The 17,027-nt window shown below is 36.1% G+C and overlaps 1 protein-coding gene across 3 annotated transcripts in view; it reads right to left on the reverse strand.

Moving 5' to 3' along the window:
- The window catches only part of LOC136845279 (coactosin-like protein), an 85,930-nt gene that overhangs the window by 35,237 nt on the left and 33,666 nt on the right, over positions 1-17,027 (reverse strand). The window contains exon 1 of one of the 3 annotated variants that reach the window (XM_067115431.1): positions 8,691-8,783. The exons of the other annotated variants lie outside the window; for them this stretch is intronic. The gene's annotated coding sequence lies outside the window, so the exon portion shown is untranslated. Of the gene's footprint in view, positions 1-8,690; positions 8,784-17,027 lie in introns of those variants that run through there. 3 annotated transcript variants of the gene reach the window in all.

Below are 17,027 nucleotides of genomic sequence, written 5' to 3' on the forward strand. Positions count from 1 at the left end.
CTGGTTGACGAACCCTTGGAAATTCAGGTCACTTTTCTGAAAACATATAGGCTGGAACCTTTCACAAACAAACACATACAAGACACACCAACAGCAGCTGTTTTGAGCACAAACATGCAAACGAATCTTCATTCAACGGAGAATATACAAACCAGATTGCTCGTTTCGTATGTATGTATCTATGTATCCATCTATGAATGTATGTATGTATATGTATAATTTCACTTAGTTTAAAACTGAATTTGTAATTCCTTATATACCACAACAATACAACAAATATATAATAATACACACTGTCTACTTTATATATATATATATATATATATATATATATATATATATATATATATATATATATATATATATATATATATATATATATATATATATATCTCATGAGCAGGGAGAAAGCTTTCTCCGTTGCCTGACCCTCTTTTACTTGCCATGCCAGTTTCATTTACCAGATCTTAGGTCAAGATATTAGAGAGAGAGAGAGAGAGAGAGAGAGAGAGAGAGAGAGAGAGAGAGAGAGAGAGAGAGAGAGAGAGAGAGAGAGACCGGGTCAATGACCTCGGTTTTCCGTTCCTTCCTTATAAGCGTATGGCCGTAACGGGGCCCCTCACGACCAAGTTGAAGAAGAAGGAGGAGGAGGAGGAGGAGGAGGAGGAGGAGGAGGAGGAGGAGGAGGAGGAGGAGGAGGAGGAGGAGGAGGAGGAGGACAGAGAGAGAGAGATTCCAGTGGTCTACCATTCTGCCTCTAACCACGATAAGACAAAACTGTTTGCGGTGAATATACAATTGTCGGCAGAATCCACGATGCTTGCCTACATGCAGTTATACCCTATCGGCTCCTTCATGGCGATTTAGGCGTTGTCCCCTACGTTGCCAAATGTATTTCTCTCGAGTTTTTAAAGGCCTACCCTTCCCATTTACCCCTTTTAATCCGTGCTTCTGTCAAAGAGGGTTTAACCTCCTTGGCGTTTGTTAATGTCTCCTGGGAGCAGTATACTTCTGGGTGTTCCCTATTGCCTCCACACTCCTTCGAAAATATTTCCATTCTTCCAGGTCTCTGTTTTTCATATAGGCCTCATTGAATCTCTTTTTGGACCTTCCTTGTGATTATCTCACGCTACTGGACTTCCGCACTTTTAATTTACTTGTTTTTCTGTCAATTTACTGTGTATATATACAGTATGTGTCTATATACATATACATATATATGTATATATATATATATATATATATATATAGAGAGAGAGAGAGAGAGAGAGAGAGAGAGAGAGAGAGAGAGAGAGAGAGAGAGCGCAGCATAAATATACATAGGTTACACAAATAAGATTACGGGCAGCTATTTAATTTATCATCTATTCATAATATGGTCCTTCGTTTCTTTCCAGTAAGAGTATTCATAACATTTTTCTATTCATATATCTTCTTTTCCTTACAGACTTAGCTCCAGCTTTGCCATTTACTCGGAATATTTCATTTTTTTTCTTTGTTTTTGTATCAGTTTTTATCGTTATAACATACAAGATACCTTTGCATGAATGCCCATACCCGATGAAAAATATCTATTGTGTTTTAACGCGTCTTTGATTATATCAACCGTTGGTACTTCCTTCCTTACATAAGTCTAAAACAGTTCTACGTAAAACGCTCTTGTCGATTTTGACATCTGTCACGGTTCTCGGTTGATGCTTTTCCCGTTCCAGGAAAATTGCTGTGCCGCATCTCTCTTCCGTATCTTTGCCTTCTTTGCAAATCCTGCTGATTGTTCTCTCCGGTATCATTGTTGCTTCTGAGGCGCGTTGCAGTGATATCCGCAATTGGTCCACGGTTTGCCTTTTCTTTAGAAAAGTACTTAACGACCCTATGAACGATTTCTCGAGCCTGTGGATGAAGATTAATGCGGGAACGAGGACTTCCTTCCATGTTGTTTGTAAGGCGACAGACTCCTTAATGAGTCAGTGAGTGTTTTGACTGAGCTTCCCTTGTGGAGGTACGGGCTGTTTGACATCTTTATGCCCTGAGGTCAGCTTAACAGGTAAGAGAAGAACTGGCAGCGCTGGAAATTTTTTTTGCCACGTTTAAGAATAAACGTGTTGTTTCATTGTTGTTAAATGCTAGAAAATTACGAGGGTCTTTAATAATTGGCAAAAATTTATTAGCAACCAATTATATTTGTGTTGTATAACTTATGCTGCCTTCATATACCATACAACGTGAGTGGGAATATTTGATGTGGCAGCGCCGGTCACCTCCCATGCCCTGCCCTTTTCGCCATGAAGGAGCCGATGGAGTTTAGCTGTTGGTCTGGTCAATTGAAAAAATAAATCAATATATAAATATCTAACAAACACCATTTTCAGTTTGGTTACTGATGCTTATTTTTCACATACAAAAAAACTCTAATAATATAATTTCCAAATTGAAAATTAAAACCTAAATTGGGTGCCGCTATACTCGTATTTGTCGTTAATTTTCTAGGGGTTGCAAATCCTTCTGAAAAATCATTATTATAATCAGCCCCTAAGCATATTTACGTCTAAACTTAAAAAAATAAAATTTAATAGTACAATTTCCAAAATATAAATGATAACCTAAATTGAGTACCGTTATACTTGTCGTTAGTTTGTAGGGGTTTGAAAGTCCTTCTGAAAAAAATATTATTGGAACCTTTACAATTAAAATCAGCACCTGTGTATATTTACGTCAAATCCCAAAAAGTCCCTAATAATAAAATTTCCAAAAATGGAAATTAAAGCATCAGTTGGGTACAGTTATGCCTGTCGTAAAATTCCTGGCTGTTTGGAAGTCCTTATAAAATCTATTATTGGAACTTTCACAATTAAAATCAGCACCTATGTATATTTACGTCAAAACTTATAAAAGCCTCTAATACAATTAAAAAATGAAAATTTAAACCTTCATTGAGTACCGTTATATTAGTCTATAATTTTGTAGAAACTTGACGTCCTTATGAAAAATTATTATTCTAATCTTCACAGTTAAAATCTACCTATGTATTACATAGCGAAGAGTTGCTAAATTTACAATATAAATATTTAAACCTAAACTGGGTACCGTTATATCTGTCGTTAATTTTGAGGAAGTCTGGAAGTCCTTCTGAAAAAAATATTGGAACCTTCAACATTAAAAGTAGGACTTATATACAATCTATATATAAATCTCGCGAAGAGTTGCAGCCTGTCTGTCAATTTACCGTCTATTTCTGAGAGGTTTTTATGTCACAGACACGTGGATAAAGTCTAAATGAGACAGACAAACATACAAAAAGAAAGTAGAACTCAACCCACCCCACAAACAAGTCAACATGCATGACATGCCTGTTCCAAATTCTTCAGCTGGTTGTAAACAAAAAGCACCGATGCCCAAGAAGTCTTCGAAAAGCTTCAAGCTTCTTTCTAAACATGTCAAGTCTGTCATTATACACCAGTGACGGGAATGCCTAGCGGTCATTTAACCAGTTCAACAACCCTGGGGCATGACACCTCAAATATTTCCCTAAAGTCATGCGTGGTCTAGACCTCATTTGGGTATTGTACGATCACGTGACATTCATACGTAATCCTCTGGATTATGGAATTGCTTGAATTGTCAGGAAATATTTTCGTTATGAGAAAAATATTGAAAAAAATTGGTCATTATCGTGACGCAAGATTTCAGAAATCCCCTTCACAAATCTCTTCAAATTACTGGATTGTATTTTCATCCTTCTGACATTACAGCTTTAAGAAATTTGTTTTTTCAATCTCAACTGAACTGAATTGAATATAGAATTTAGGCCAAGCACTGGGACCTATGAGGTCATTCAGCGCGTAAACGGAAATTGACAATAAAAAGGTTTGAAAGGTTTAACAGGAGGAAAACCTCCCACTTGCGCTATGAATCAGTTGTTAGGAGAGGGTGGAAAGTAAGATGAAAGAAAGAGAATATGAAAGGAGGTACAGTAAAAGGAACGAAAGGGGTTGCAGCTAGGGGCCGATGGCAAGCTGCAAAGAACCGTAAGTAATGCCTACAGTGCACCCCATGAGGTGCACTGACGGCACTATCCCCCCTACGGAATTTCAATCTCAAAACGCAACAGCATTAAACCTACATAAATCATGAATTTACAATAAATCCTTTGTCGCATTAAAAGTATTTTTATAAATCCTTTTTTTAAGATAAATTGGATTCATAATTTGTTTATTTATGGGTTTTTATATGGGATCTGTATCAACTCACTTTCCAGAATCCCAATTTATTAATTACAAAATGCCAAATAAGGCTATCATATATATATATATCTTTTATGGTTCTTATGTACATTAATTATTAAACCACCTTCGAATTTCTTGAAATTCCTTCGAAAAATAAGATCAAATGCTCACATTTGCTTTCTCATGTACTGTACATACTGGGATTAATTTCTCTCTTTTTCCAAGGTAGCTGATACCTGGTCAATAATCCACATTTATGACAAAAAGGATTTTAATGATTGTTCAAGGTATTAATAAATTTTCTGAATTTTTAATATTTATATATACAACATCAATCAGTTTCGCCTGAAATATATATATATATATATATATATATATATATATATATATATATATATATATATATATATATATATATATATATACACATACAACACATATATATACATACATAACACGAACACTAAAGCAACAACAACGTTGCGAACAAGGAGGTACCATTAAAACCAGAGCTATCCAAGAGGAAGGTACTTTTACATCGTAAAAATACCTTGTGAGATGACCACCTGTTCTACACACCCATACGGTTCATCTGAAGAACTTGCACAGTTTTTGCCTACCCTAGAGAAAAAAGGGTCTGCAAAGGTTGCCCGCTCTCGCTCTCTCTCTCTCTCTCTCTCTCTCTCTCTCTCTCTCTCTCTCTCTCTCTCTTGATTACTTGCGAAATGGTTAATTGGTTCTTGCTCAACATTAACGGTGAAAATATAAAATATATTTATGAATTGTACTGAACAATAACTAAAATTAAACCTGCTCTTAAATATTCACCTAACTTATAAATCTCTCTCTCTCTCTATCTCTTTTGGTAATCGGATCATGATCATTAATACTGATTACTATTATTATGTTAATCAATGTACATTGTGTTGTGTTAATATAATAACAATAATAATATAATAATAATAATAATAATAATAATAATAATAATAATAATAATAATAAAACCTAGAGAATATTTTCGAAATGTTTAAAGTAATTCTGATTATCCCGTTGTGATTTAGTGCTCTCTCTCTCTCTCTCTCTCTCTCTCTCTCTCTCTCTCTCTCTCTCTCTCTCTCTCTCTCATCATTTTTTCACGAAGATTACATAGAACGAAAATGCGCATACAAGTCTCCTTTCTTGGAACTGACGACGTACGCTATCATTAACTGTATCCTTATTGTGAGTTTTTACCCTTCGGGAAAATGACATACGCAAGGCGCCTCGCGTGACAGGTGCGTCATATCGGCGTATACGCCTCTGCTCTGTCCTGTTGCCATAGTGTAGTAAAGGTTTAGCAAGAGTTTTCTGAAGTGAAAGCAATCGGTTTCTTTCGCTTTTTCCCCTTTACTGGAATGTCAATGATTTATTAGAAGGCAATTTAACCTTCAAATTAGTACTTTATTTACTGAGGTTAATCTAATTTTTTATTATTTATTATTGTTGCTGAAGTCTGCAGCGAATTACGTGCCTGAAAATCAATTGGAAAGGTGTGGTACTGGAATATAAAATTTACGCCACAGGCCAAGCGGTGGGGCCTATGAGGTCATTCGGCGCTGAAAGGGAAACAGAGTAAACAATTATTAGAAGAGGGTTAAGGAGAGTAAGATGGAGAATGTGAACGGAGGTACAGCAAAAGGAATGAAAGGGACCAAAGGGACGCTGCAGGGAACCTTACGTAATGCCTGCAGTGCACCGCGTGAGTTGCACAGACGAAGCTAACTCACTTTGGGAAATAAGTTACAAAATATTATTATTATTATTATTATTATTATTATTATTATTATTATTATTATTATGAAAACCTTTCCTTTGATCTAGCTAAACTGCTCATCATTTTCGGCTCTCGCTCTCTCTCTCTCTCTGCAACCAAAGTAAAATATGAAACTTTTACGTGTCATTCTAAAATGACATTCATCTTTAAACTCTCTCTCTCTCTCTCTGAAAAACCTAACGGAAAGAGTCTCTCGCGGCCTAATGGTCACCAACGACCGCATGATAAGGAGCCGTTAGCTTCTCTCCTTCCGCTAATCCTTTGGGGGCAAATCAGCTTCGGTCCCCCCATAAAGGTTAAACATAATTAACTTTTAAATATAAATTAAAATTAATTTAATTTCTTGAGAGGGGAGAGGAACGCTTATAATTAACAAGGCTCCTGCTGCTTTTTGGACTTTTTACGTATAAGTGTTTAGGTTGCATAGAGTATTTGTATATGTTCATGTTTATGTTTGTGGTATCTAAGTCAGGTTATGTATGTATGTGTGCATAGGCACAAGGAACACACTGTACATTATATGCAAGTATGCTTACATATGTATACATACATACACAATGTATATATATATACATACAAATGTCAAGTGTATATAAATGTAAATACGTAAATATATTATATATATAAAAATATATATATATATATATATATATATATATATATATATATATATATATATATATATATATTATAAGGTAATACCTTCTGGTATTTCACCAAGTCTTTAAAAGTGAGACTGCAACACCCTCTCACAAGTTGGCGTCATTTTTTAAACAAATTTTTAAGATAAAACGATTTCATTCGATACAGAAGATTACTTAAGACACTGAATTTTCCTAACCAAGCGACCATTCTGCATTAATCCTCAAAGCTTCATTTCACCTCGTTCTGCATTAATCCTCAAGTTTAATCTCACCTCATTCGAAATTCTGACCACAGTCACTGAATTTAAAAATATTGCCAAACTACACATTAGAATAATTCCATAGTTCCCCCTTCGGTCATTTCAGTCAAACCCATTTTCTATACCAAACCAAAATCCGTTAAAATGAAAACAAAACATTGCCTTATGAAGCCACACGTAATACATCCGTCACGCAATTCTTGGATCAAGGGATGAGAGAATAAGAAAGCAAATACCTGAGAAAGGAAATAAAGATAAGAGTAAGGATGATGGAAGGGAAGAGATGACGGTACAGAGAGAAAGGAAGAATGGGGAATGAGACTGAGGAATTAGGAGAGGGAGGTAAGAGAGACAAGAAATGGAGTTTAGCAAATAATTAAACCAATTTCGGGTCTTATTTTCGTGTGTCCAATTTAGTTTATCTTTTTATATAATTACTGATTATTCTCACACATCCCTAATAATATAAAAGTTTAAACTGGGCTAAATGTAGGATTCTTTGTATTTGTGTAAAACTGGAAAATAATTTAGGTTTGAAACAAAAGTAATTTTAGTTTTTAACAAAAGTAATCTTGGGGTTTTAACTCAAAAATGTTAGGTTTTTAACAAAATTAATCTCAGGTTCTTAACAAAAGTAACCTTAGGTTTTCAACAAAAGCAATCTTACGTTTAAGAGAACTCTTAGATTTTCAACAAAAGTAATCTTAGGTTAACACAAAAAATCTTAGGTTTTTAACAAAAGTAATCTTAGGTTTTCAACAAAAGAAATCTTGGGTTTTCAACACAAAAAAATTTTAGATTGTTAACAAAAGAAATCTTATGTTTTAAAGCAAAGTAATCTTGGGTTTCAACACAAAAATCTTAGGTTTTAAACAAACGTAATCTTAGGTTTTCAACAAAAGCAGTCTTAGGTTTTCAACAAAAGCAGTCTTAGGTTTTCAACAAAAGCAATCTTAGGTTTTCAACAAAAGTAATCTTAGGTTTCAACAAAAATGTTTTAGATTTTTAAAAGTAATTTTAGGTTATTAACAAAGAAATCTTAGGTTTTTAACAAAAGTAATCTTAAATTTTCAACAAAAGTAAGGTTTTTAACAAAAGTAATCTTAATTAAGTTTAACAGTCACGTGTGAACTGTGACTGAGGGAAAAACATTAAATTTGCCATGCACTATATCAGTATTTAGAAAAATTCGTTTAAAAAAATCATATACCATTTTCCACCTTATTTCTTATATATCCAACTTCAGTCAACCGAAACTTGACCTAAACTCTAATTAACAACCAATAAATTAACCTTAAAATTAGCCTCAATTTAAGACGAAAAATTCGCTTTAAACATCAAAAAAGATATTCCACCTTATTCCTCACATACCCAACATCAATCAACCGAAACTTAACCTGAACTCCAATCAACAATGAAGAAATTAACCTTAAAATTAACCTCAATTTAAAAAAAAGGGACATACCTAGAAAAATTCCTTTAAAAAATCATGTACCATTTTCCAGCTTAATCCTTCCATACCCAACCTCAAGCAACCTTAACTTAACCTTAACTCTAATTAACAATCAAGAAATTAACCTTAAAAGTTAACCTCAATCAAAGACGAAAAATTCGCTTAAAAGATCAAAGAAGACTTTCCACCTTATTCCATCCATACCAAAGATAAATTAACCGAAACTTAACCTTAAAAACCCCAATTAACAATAAAGAAATTAACCTTAATTTATATATATAAAAAATAGGGACATACCTAGCAAAATCCTCCTACCATGAATTCCAGGTCCCCTGGTAAATTTAAAGATACCCACAGCAACAGATCTCGGAGACTGACGACTTAAATCTCGCCTCTGTTCAAGCCGGGGACAGACAGACCCCTTCCAAGGCGCATGCGCAAAGACACGACGGAGCTTTAATTCCTGATCGGTTAATGATTGTCGTGACTTGCGTTCATTCCATTGTTGCGGGGGATCAGAGTTGTGTTTGGTGTCATCCACGAGATGGTGTGTTAACGTCAGGTTGCGAATATGGACGTGTCTCTCTCTCTCTCTCTCTCTCTCTCTCACAAGTTGCCTTTGGTGCCATCCGTGAGATGGTGTATAAACTATGTTAAAAGATTCTCTCTCTCTCTCTCTCTCTCTCTCTCTCTCTCTCTCTCTCTCTCTCTCTCTCTCTCTCAAGTTGTCTTTAGCGCCATCCGTGAGATGGAGTATAAACTATGTTAAAGAATCTCTCTCTCTCTCTCTCTCTCTCTCTCTCTCTCTCTCTCTCTCTCTCTCTCTCTCTCTCTCACAGGCACATATTTGTAAGAGATTTTATGACACAAGAGAACAAAAATTACTAATAAAAAAATTAAGAACATATAAAACGTTTCTATACAAATTTTATAACCTTGAAAATAAAAATACGGAGCGTATACGTTAAATTTTTCGTCACTGAATTGCACACACACACACAAACACACTCAAGACACACAGGATACCTTAAGCTTTTAGGCTATACAGTCTCCTACACCTTGTAAATAAAAATTACAGACTTTAATGGGTATCATAGACCGGGCTAAAGTAGAACCAACTTAACGTTGACACCTCATCAAAAAGTGTTACTTAATAAAAAAAAAAAAAAAAGTAAAAAATGAGCCGAAGTTTCTTCTTCGGCGCAATCGAGTTTTCTGTACAGCGTATAATCAGGGCCACCGAAAATAGATCTAGCTTTCGGAGGTCTCGGTATAATGTTGTATGAGCCACGGCCCATGAAACTTGCAGCCAGACGCACGATCATGGCTAACTTTAACCTTAAATAAAATAAAAGCTACTGAGGCTAGAGGGCTGTAATTTGGTATGTTTGATGAATGGAGGGTGGATGATCAACATACCAATTTGTTGCAGCCCTCTAGCCTCAGTAGTTTTTAGAGATCTGAGGGTGGACAGAAAACGTGCGGACGGACAGACAAAGCCGGCACAATAGTTTTCTTTTACAGAAAACTAAAAAACACTGCCTGTAGTCACGTCTTAAAACACCGGCCTAAACCACAACCACCCAGTTTGTAACTCCCAAATCTCCTTCCCTAATGAAGGCTTACGGCTTCCTATCATAATGTTTTCCTAGCCCGATGTTTACACCCGGTCAAGGACACGTCACGATGCACAAAACCCGAAAATGAGGTCTGCGTCACGCGAGAAGGTAGGGGGGGGGGAACCCGAATTCAGCGCTAATTGTCCCACCCCTAAAATCAAGGCGCGCTCACCAAACGCGGCTTTCCATACATGCTTTCTTTCGGCTTTCCCTTGTGATTGGCTGTTTTGACAGTCGAGCTCGGTAGGTTTAGATTGGAGGAGAAAAAATTACTGACGGTAATGGGAAATACAGAAAGAATATATCACTTATTAAAAAGAAAAGAAATAAATTATATAACGAATTAATATAGATAATGTAATAATTAAAATACAAGAATCATATAATTCTCCTGGTATTTTAATAATTAGCTTACATTTTTATTTTTTTATTAATTCGTTAATTTATTTTTACATTTTTTCAATAACTGATCTCTTCTTTCCATATTTCCCATTACCTTCTGTTGCTTCTTTCTAAAGAACACAATAATATTCTTTAGAAGCTTGAAATTCAAGTCAGTGGCCCCTGTGGGCTTGTTACACATGAATAGGGTTAATTTATTGAATCATAATAATAATATTCATCTTCATCATCATCATCATCTCATGCCATGTTGGTTGAAAACAGAATCATCTCTTAACTCTGCTGGTTGGCTAGATCATATAATGTTTTCCTATTTTGTTGTCAACAATTATCACAATTACACTTTTTTTATAAAATGTTTTGCTTGAGATTTGCGACCTCAGATAAAGAGTTCTTTTGCCTATCATACTTTCTAGATGGTGAAAGTTGAAATAAAAGTTGGCGAACATTGTTAGCAAGCGATTAGGAGGGTGGGGGTTGGGTGGAGGGAGGGACAGAAAATTAGGGTCAAAATAATTTATGAATCCCAGTGGTAATTATCTCGAGTCAAATTCGCCAAGATACACTTGACCTTTTGATCGATCAGTTCTAAACAATAAAGACTAGGAAAAGCTCAGTATCAGACGAGATAGGAATATTCACCAGTTGGGTGGCGGACACAAGCAAATATTAGAAAATGAGCTTGTAGCGCGCTGGAACCAAACCCTGTTGTCTCCCCTACCCTCCCGATCCCCTACCTACCAAGCTGCCGCCCGGGGCGGACAAACAGGTTTGCAGGAGGAGGGTAGATGTCTCCCTTACCTAGCCCGCCTCCACCCGGGGCGGACAAACCGGTATGAAGGGGGTCGGTTGCTGTGTCATTGTCTCCCCTACTGCCACCCGGGGGAGAACAAACGAGATTCACTCGGATTTTAATATTATAGATCGTCTTTATTTGCTGGGAGGGGGAGAGGTGGAATGACCTCAATCAGCAAATTCATCAGTAATCGTAGGAATTAAAATTTGTAAGCGCCTAATAATTTCAGCGTAAGAAAACCATTGCAGTGTTGCTAAAAATATTGCGATACAACCAATGATAGCGAGGAAACTTCAAAATTAAAAGAGTAACACATGAAAAACTAGGAGCAAAGGATCAAACGCTAAGATATATCATAGAGAGGGACCTTTAAAATAAAAGATGACACCGCAAAACTCGGAAAAAGTGAACCAGTCCGATTAGTGGTTGACATTCGTCTTCAACTACAAGCGAGATCTGCACAGTGCCTCGTATCAGGTACAATAAAGTCGAATTTCAAAAAGTAATTGATTTCTTGCAATCAAGAAAATTATTCAGAAGCATTTCAGAACAGTCCGACTTAATAATTAAATTCTAAATTCATGGAAAAATAGCGAAATCCGTTTCCGCACAAAATAAATGAAATCAAATCAATTCAACTCTTGCAAATGATTCATAAAAACACTGACTGCCCAACATGGAGCAATGGTGAATCTTTATTAGCGTAAGAAAATCAAATCCCACCAAAGTTTCTTTGAATTAATGAAGAAAATACAAGAACTATATTTTGCGACCCACTGGAAAAATTAAAACTGTCTATGCTGGAATAAGTTGTCAGGGAAATACAATCGACAAATAATTACTTTGATATTAACTGTGAAAGTAACGATTCAAAGAAATTCTTTGACTAACAACGAAGACACAAAAGTAGTCCAGCGTGGTACTGCAGACCAGCACTGCAATGAACACTCAACTTTCGACTGTTTAGAGAGAGAGAGAGAGAGAGAGAGAGAGAGAGAGAGAGAGAGAGAGAGAGAGAGAGAGAGAGAGAATTTTGTACATCACTTGCTAAAGGCATCTACTTTGAAGTACCTAACTTTCAATTAATGTAAAATTATCTACCAAACCAAATATTTGTCACTGAGATCTGAAGCCGTTTCATATTCAAAAGGTATATTGCACACGACGCATAAAGTCAATCGCTTTAATAAGCTGACTGAGTGAAGACAACATAATCTACTTTATACTCAGACATCAGGCGAAAAAAAGTCAATTAAACTAACACAAGAATCAATTATCCTAATGTTTATATCTGTAGGACGCATGTCACTAAGTAACCTGACTTGCTCTTTGCTATATCTATATACAAACTACGGTCTAGACTTATATGCCAACAACGTTCTAGACTTACAAATAACAGACGGTCTAGACCTATATCACAATCACAGTCAGGACTTATATCCCAAAACCCGGTCTAGACTTATATCCCAATCACGGTCTACACTTTTAAACCAACCACGGTCTAGACTTGTATCCCAACCACAATCTAGACTTGTATCCCAACCACACTCTAGGCTTGTATACCAACCACATCTAGGCTTGTATACCAACCAACCACGGTTTAGACTTACATAAAAAATACGATTTAGACCTATATAGAAAACACGGTCTCGACCTAGACACAAACAGGATTAATAGAACTCTATTAATCCTAGGCACAAACAGCGTTCTACACCTTTATACAATCCACGATCTGGACTTACATACAAACCATGGTCTACGCCTATAAAAACCACGGTCTAGGCCTATAAAAAACCACGATGTAGACCTATAAACAAACCCATTGGAAGGAATATAACAACGAAATTTGTTTTCATGCTTCTTGATTACATACATAAAGAGAAGAAGAAGAATAAGAAGAAAAAGAAAAAGAAGAAAAAGAAGAGGAAGAGGAAGAATCGAGACGCAGAATGTTTATTGTTAATCAAATAGAAAAAGTCTTAGAATAACAACACCATAAACTGGCCGGAGATCTTGCATATGGCGGGAAGACGACACAATGCTCGGCCCCCACGCAATGTAGCCATCGCATCGGCGCTTGTGGGAAAATGTTGCCTTTCTTTCTTTCTTTCTTTGTTAAATATCAAGCTGTATTTACGTTTTCTGCATCCTGCTGCAGCTGTTGTTATCGTTTTTATGTCGCTATCATTGTTGCTTATAATAGTGATGACTGTAATTCTATACTTATCAGGGATTTGGGATGAGAACTTGTTCGTTGTTACAGTAGTACTAGACTTAACCTAGGCCCAGACGGGTACATTCGTTTGTTAGCCAGTAGAAAAGTTGCTGTTGAGATCTTCACCCCCACCCCCACAAGCTACAATCAACAACATTCGACTTACTACCAAATACATAACTCACTACTATCCTTGCCAAGTTGAGAGAGAGAGAGAGAGAGAGAGAGAGAGAGAGAGAGAGAGAGAGAGAGAGAGAGAGAGAGAGGTGGAATTAGTGACTGGGAAGCTGCCATTTTATCTCATATGGAAAAGGGGTGGATTTTTAATCTCCCTTTAGTTCAGACATCTGAGATAAACACGTGGAATGATACGTTTTTATGAAAACACGTGCCTATATTTTCGTATGTATACATACAAAGAAAGAATATATATATATATATATATATATATATATATATATATATATATATATATATATATATATATATATATATATATATATATATATAGAGAGAGAGAGAGAGAGAGAGAGAGAGAGAGAGAGAGAGAATATATACAGTATGTGCGTGTGTACAATAACGTAACTATGCACATACAGATTAGAAATATATCACCTAATTAAGACTGCTCTTAGGAACAAAATCCTCCGTTGGCATAACGCAGACTGAATCTGATAAACTGTTAGAGAGAGAGAGAGAGAGAGAGAGAGAGAGAGAGAGAGAGAGAAATACACGTTCCCGTCAAGTTCAATCTGAAGTACAGTTAAACACCAACAAAAACAGAAACAGCAGGTGTAGGCCGGTTGAGGGCGTTATGGTCTAGCAACCTCTCATGGCAAAACAAATGAATGTAGAATTTCTGATGACGTCACGGCTCCTGACAAGGGTAAACAACTTCCCTAATGTGATCTCCACGCAGCCTTTAGATGAATTCCAATTATTTTGTTAAGGGAGAAAATACACAATCTATTCGTAATGTTCTTCCTTAATTGTTTATTATAGATGTGTGATAGGTTAATTATATCTGGATTACGGGTATTCATTAATTTTTCTTTTCTAATAACTGATCGCTTCTTTCTGTATTTCCTGTTACCCTGTGTTGTTTTTAAATGAACACCATATTCTTTGGAAGCTTCAATTTAAAGTCAAACTTGTTGGTCCATCTTCTGTTCCGTATGAAAAGCTGTCCATCTATTTTCTGAATAATAAGTCAAAAATAATAATAATAATAATAACCTGTTTAATAATAATAATAATAATAATAATAATAATAATAATAATAATAATAATAATAATAATAATAATAATAATAGATCTTACAATTTTTTTCCGGAATGGCAAGGAAAATAATTCTGGGCTAAAACAAAATAAAATAATTAGTTAATTTGCTCTAAACAGAAACAAATTTTTGTAACTTTCCTGACAATATTTTATTCCTTTTTCATAAAAATTTTTTAAACTTTCCTGACAATATTTTATTCCTTTTTCATAAACAGTGAGCAAAGGGGGAACATGACAGCAAAAAAATAAGGAACTTATATGGTTCGGGAAAAACAGGAGAAGGAAGGGAATTCAGAAGTTTATCAGGAGAAAAGTCACTGACTAATACACGTCATCTGGAATCAATCTGGCGTCGCAGAAACCAAGGTCATAAACGCAGACTTCCACAGATTATTGCACAAGTGGTGGTACCCTTATGTGCAGTTCATATACTTAAGTCAAGAGGCCTGACTTATTAAGGAATGCAACACTACTTTGATAATCTTTACCTAATATGTACGTATTTGTGCGTGCCCGTATCGTACAGGTACACTGTTGATTGATTGATTGACATCGACTGTAACCAAGCGCTACAAGTTTGATTGGTTGATTTTATGAAATTTACGCTGTCAAGCCAAGCACTGGGGCACTTTCAGCCATTCAGTGCTTAAGACAGTGATAAGAGAGAGTTGGAGTGGTTGGACAGCAAAATATAGATCCAGAAAATAACGGAAATGAAGTACGAGTTTCTAAAGGTGAAACACACAGTTGCACTGAGTAACAGAGAGGTTGACAGCAAGACTGAAGAAAGGATGGGAAAATGTTGGTAAAGTAAAAGGCTAAATAGTGGGTGCAGCTGGCTAGGGGTCGACTGGCAACGCCCTTCAGTTATGCCTGCAGTGCACCACGTGAGGTGCACTGAGGGCACGAACCCCTAAAGGGGAAGGTACCGTCGAGATGATATATGAAATGATTGCTTGCTAAGGGCCCTAAATAATGACTGAACTTAGTAATATTTTTTGAAAAAACAAAAAAAAGTCAGAATAAATAAAAAGGAACATAAAAGTGTTTGTTTTATGTAAAAATAACGCTGAATTCTGTGTATTTTTATGTTTTCAAAAAAACAAAAGAATTAAGTGTCACAGAAATAAAAGGCAAAAAAAAAATTGTTTTCTTTATGAAAAGACAAAAGAACGAAATTCACAGAACAAAAAAAAAGCAACATAAAAAAATATAAAAACAAACAGGACCCTTTTTATAAACAAATTGACAGAACAAATAAAAGGCAATATAAAAAATAAAAATATAAAAGCAAACAGGACATTTTTTAAAACCAAAGTCACAGAACTAATAAAAGGCAATATAAAAAAAACACAAAAGCAAACGCATCCTTTTTATTACGGGAAGAAGCATCAGGCCGCCATAAAAAGGTCGCTCCTGACCCCTATCCATTCACTGTATGGAATATTATGACCACTCACATGGCTATCCACCCTTCCCCTACTTCCCCCTTCCTTCCCTCTCCCCTCCCATTATCACACCCACCTCCCCTTCCACTCCATCGCCCATCCGTTTCCCATGACAAATGGCGTGCAATTCGCCGATTACAGATCCTAAGGGCATGACCTCAATGCAGAGAGAGAGAGAGAGGGATTGGTCCCACACACCCTTCTACAGTGTCATTCATTCTGGGATAGTTTTTTGCTTTTTGTGTTTGTTGAGATGTTGTTACCTTCTCCTCACTGATATGCAATTGAAATGCAAGCAAAAGATGAGCGAGAGTGCATTCGGGTGATACATGCACGGAGAAAATGCATTACTGTCCACACTGAAATGCAAAAGATGCATGAGAATGCATGCGTCTGTCTGTATACGTGCACGGAGACGAATGCATTACTTTCTTCACTGAAACGCAACTGAAATGCAAGCAAAAGATGCATGAGAATGCATGCGTCTGTTTGTATACATGCACGGAGACGAATGCATCACTGTCCTCACTGAAAGGCAATGGAAATGCAAGCAATAGATACGTGAGAATGCATGCGGCTGGATGTATGAGAATGCATGCGGGCTGGATGTATGAAATGCGGCAAAAAGAATGCATGCGGCTGGATGTATGCACGGAAAAGAATGCATGCACGGAGACTAATGCATGTATGCGTCTGCATACATGCACGGAGACAGTATACAGAAAAGTATACTCGAAAACAATTACGCATCCATTATGCAAACAAATTAAAGTATACCTTAGTTTAACCAGACCACTGAGCTGATTAACGGCTCTCCTAGGGAGGACTGGCCCCAAGGATTAGACTTATTTTACGTGGCTAAGAACCAATTGG

This window comes from Macrobrachium rosenbergii, chromosome 13 (assembly GCF_040412425.1).
Source record: "Macrobrachium rosenbergii isolate ZJJX-2024 chromosome 13, ASM4041242v1, whole genome shotgun sequence".
NCBI classification, from domain to species: Eukaryota; Metazoa; Arthropoda; class Malacostraca; order Decapoda; family Palaemonidae; genus Macrobrachium; species Macrobrachium rosenbergii.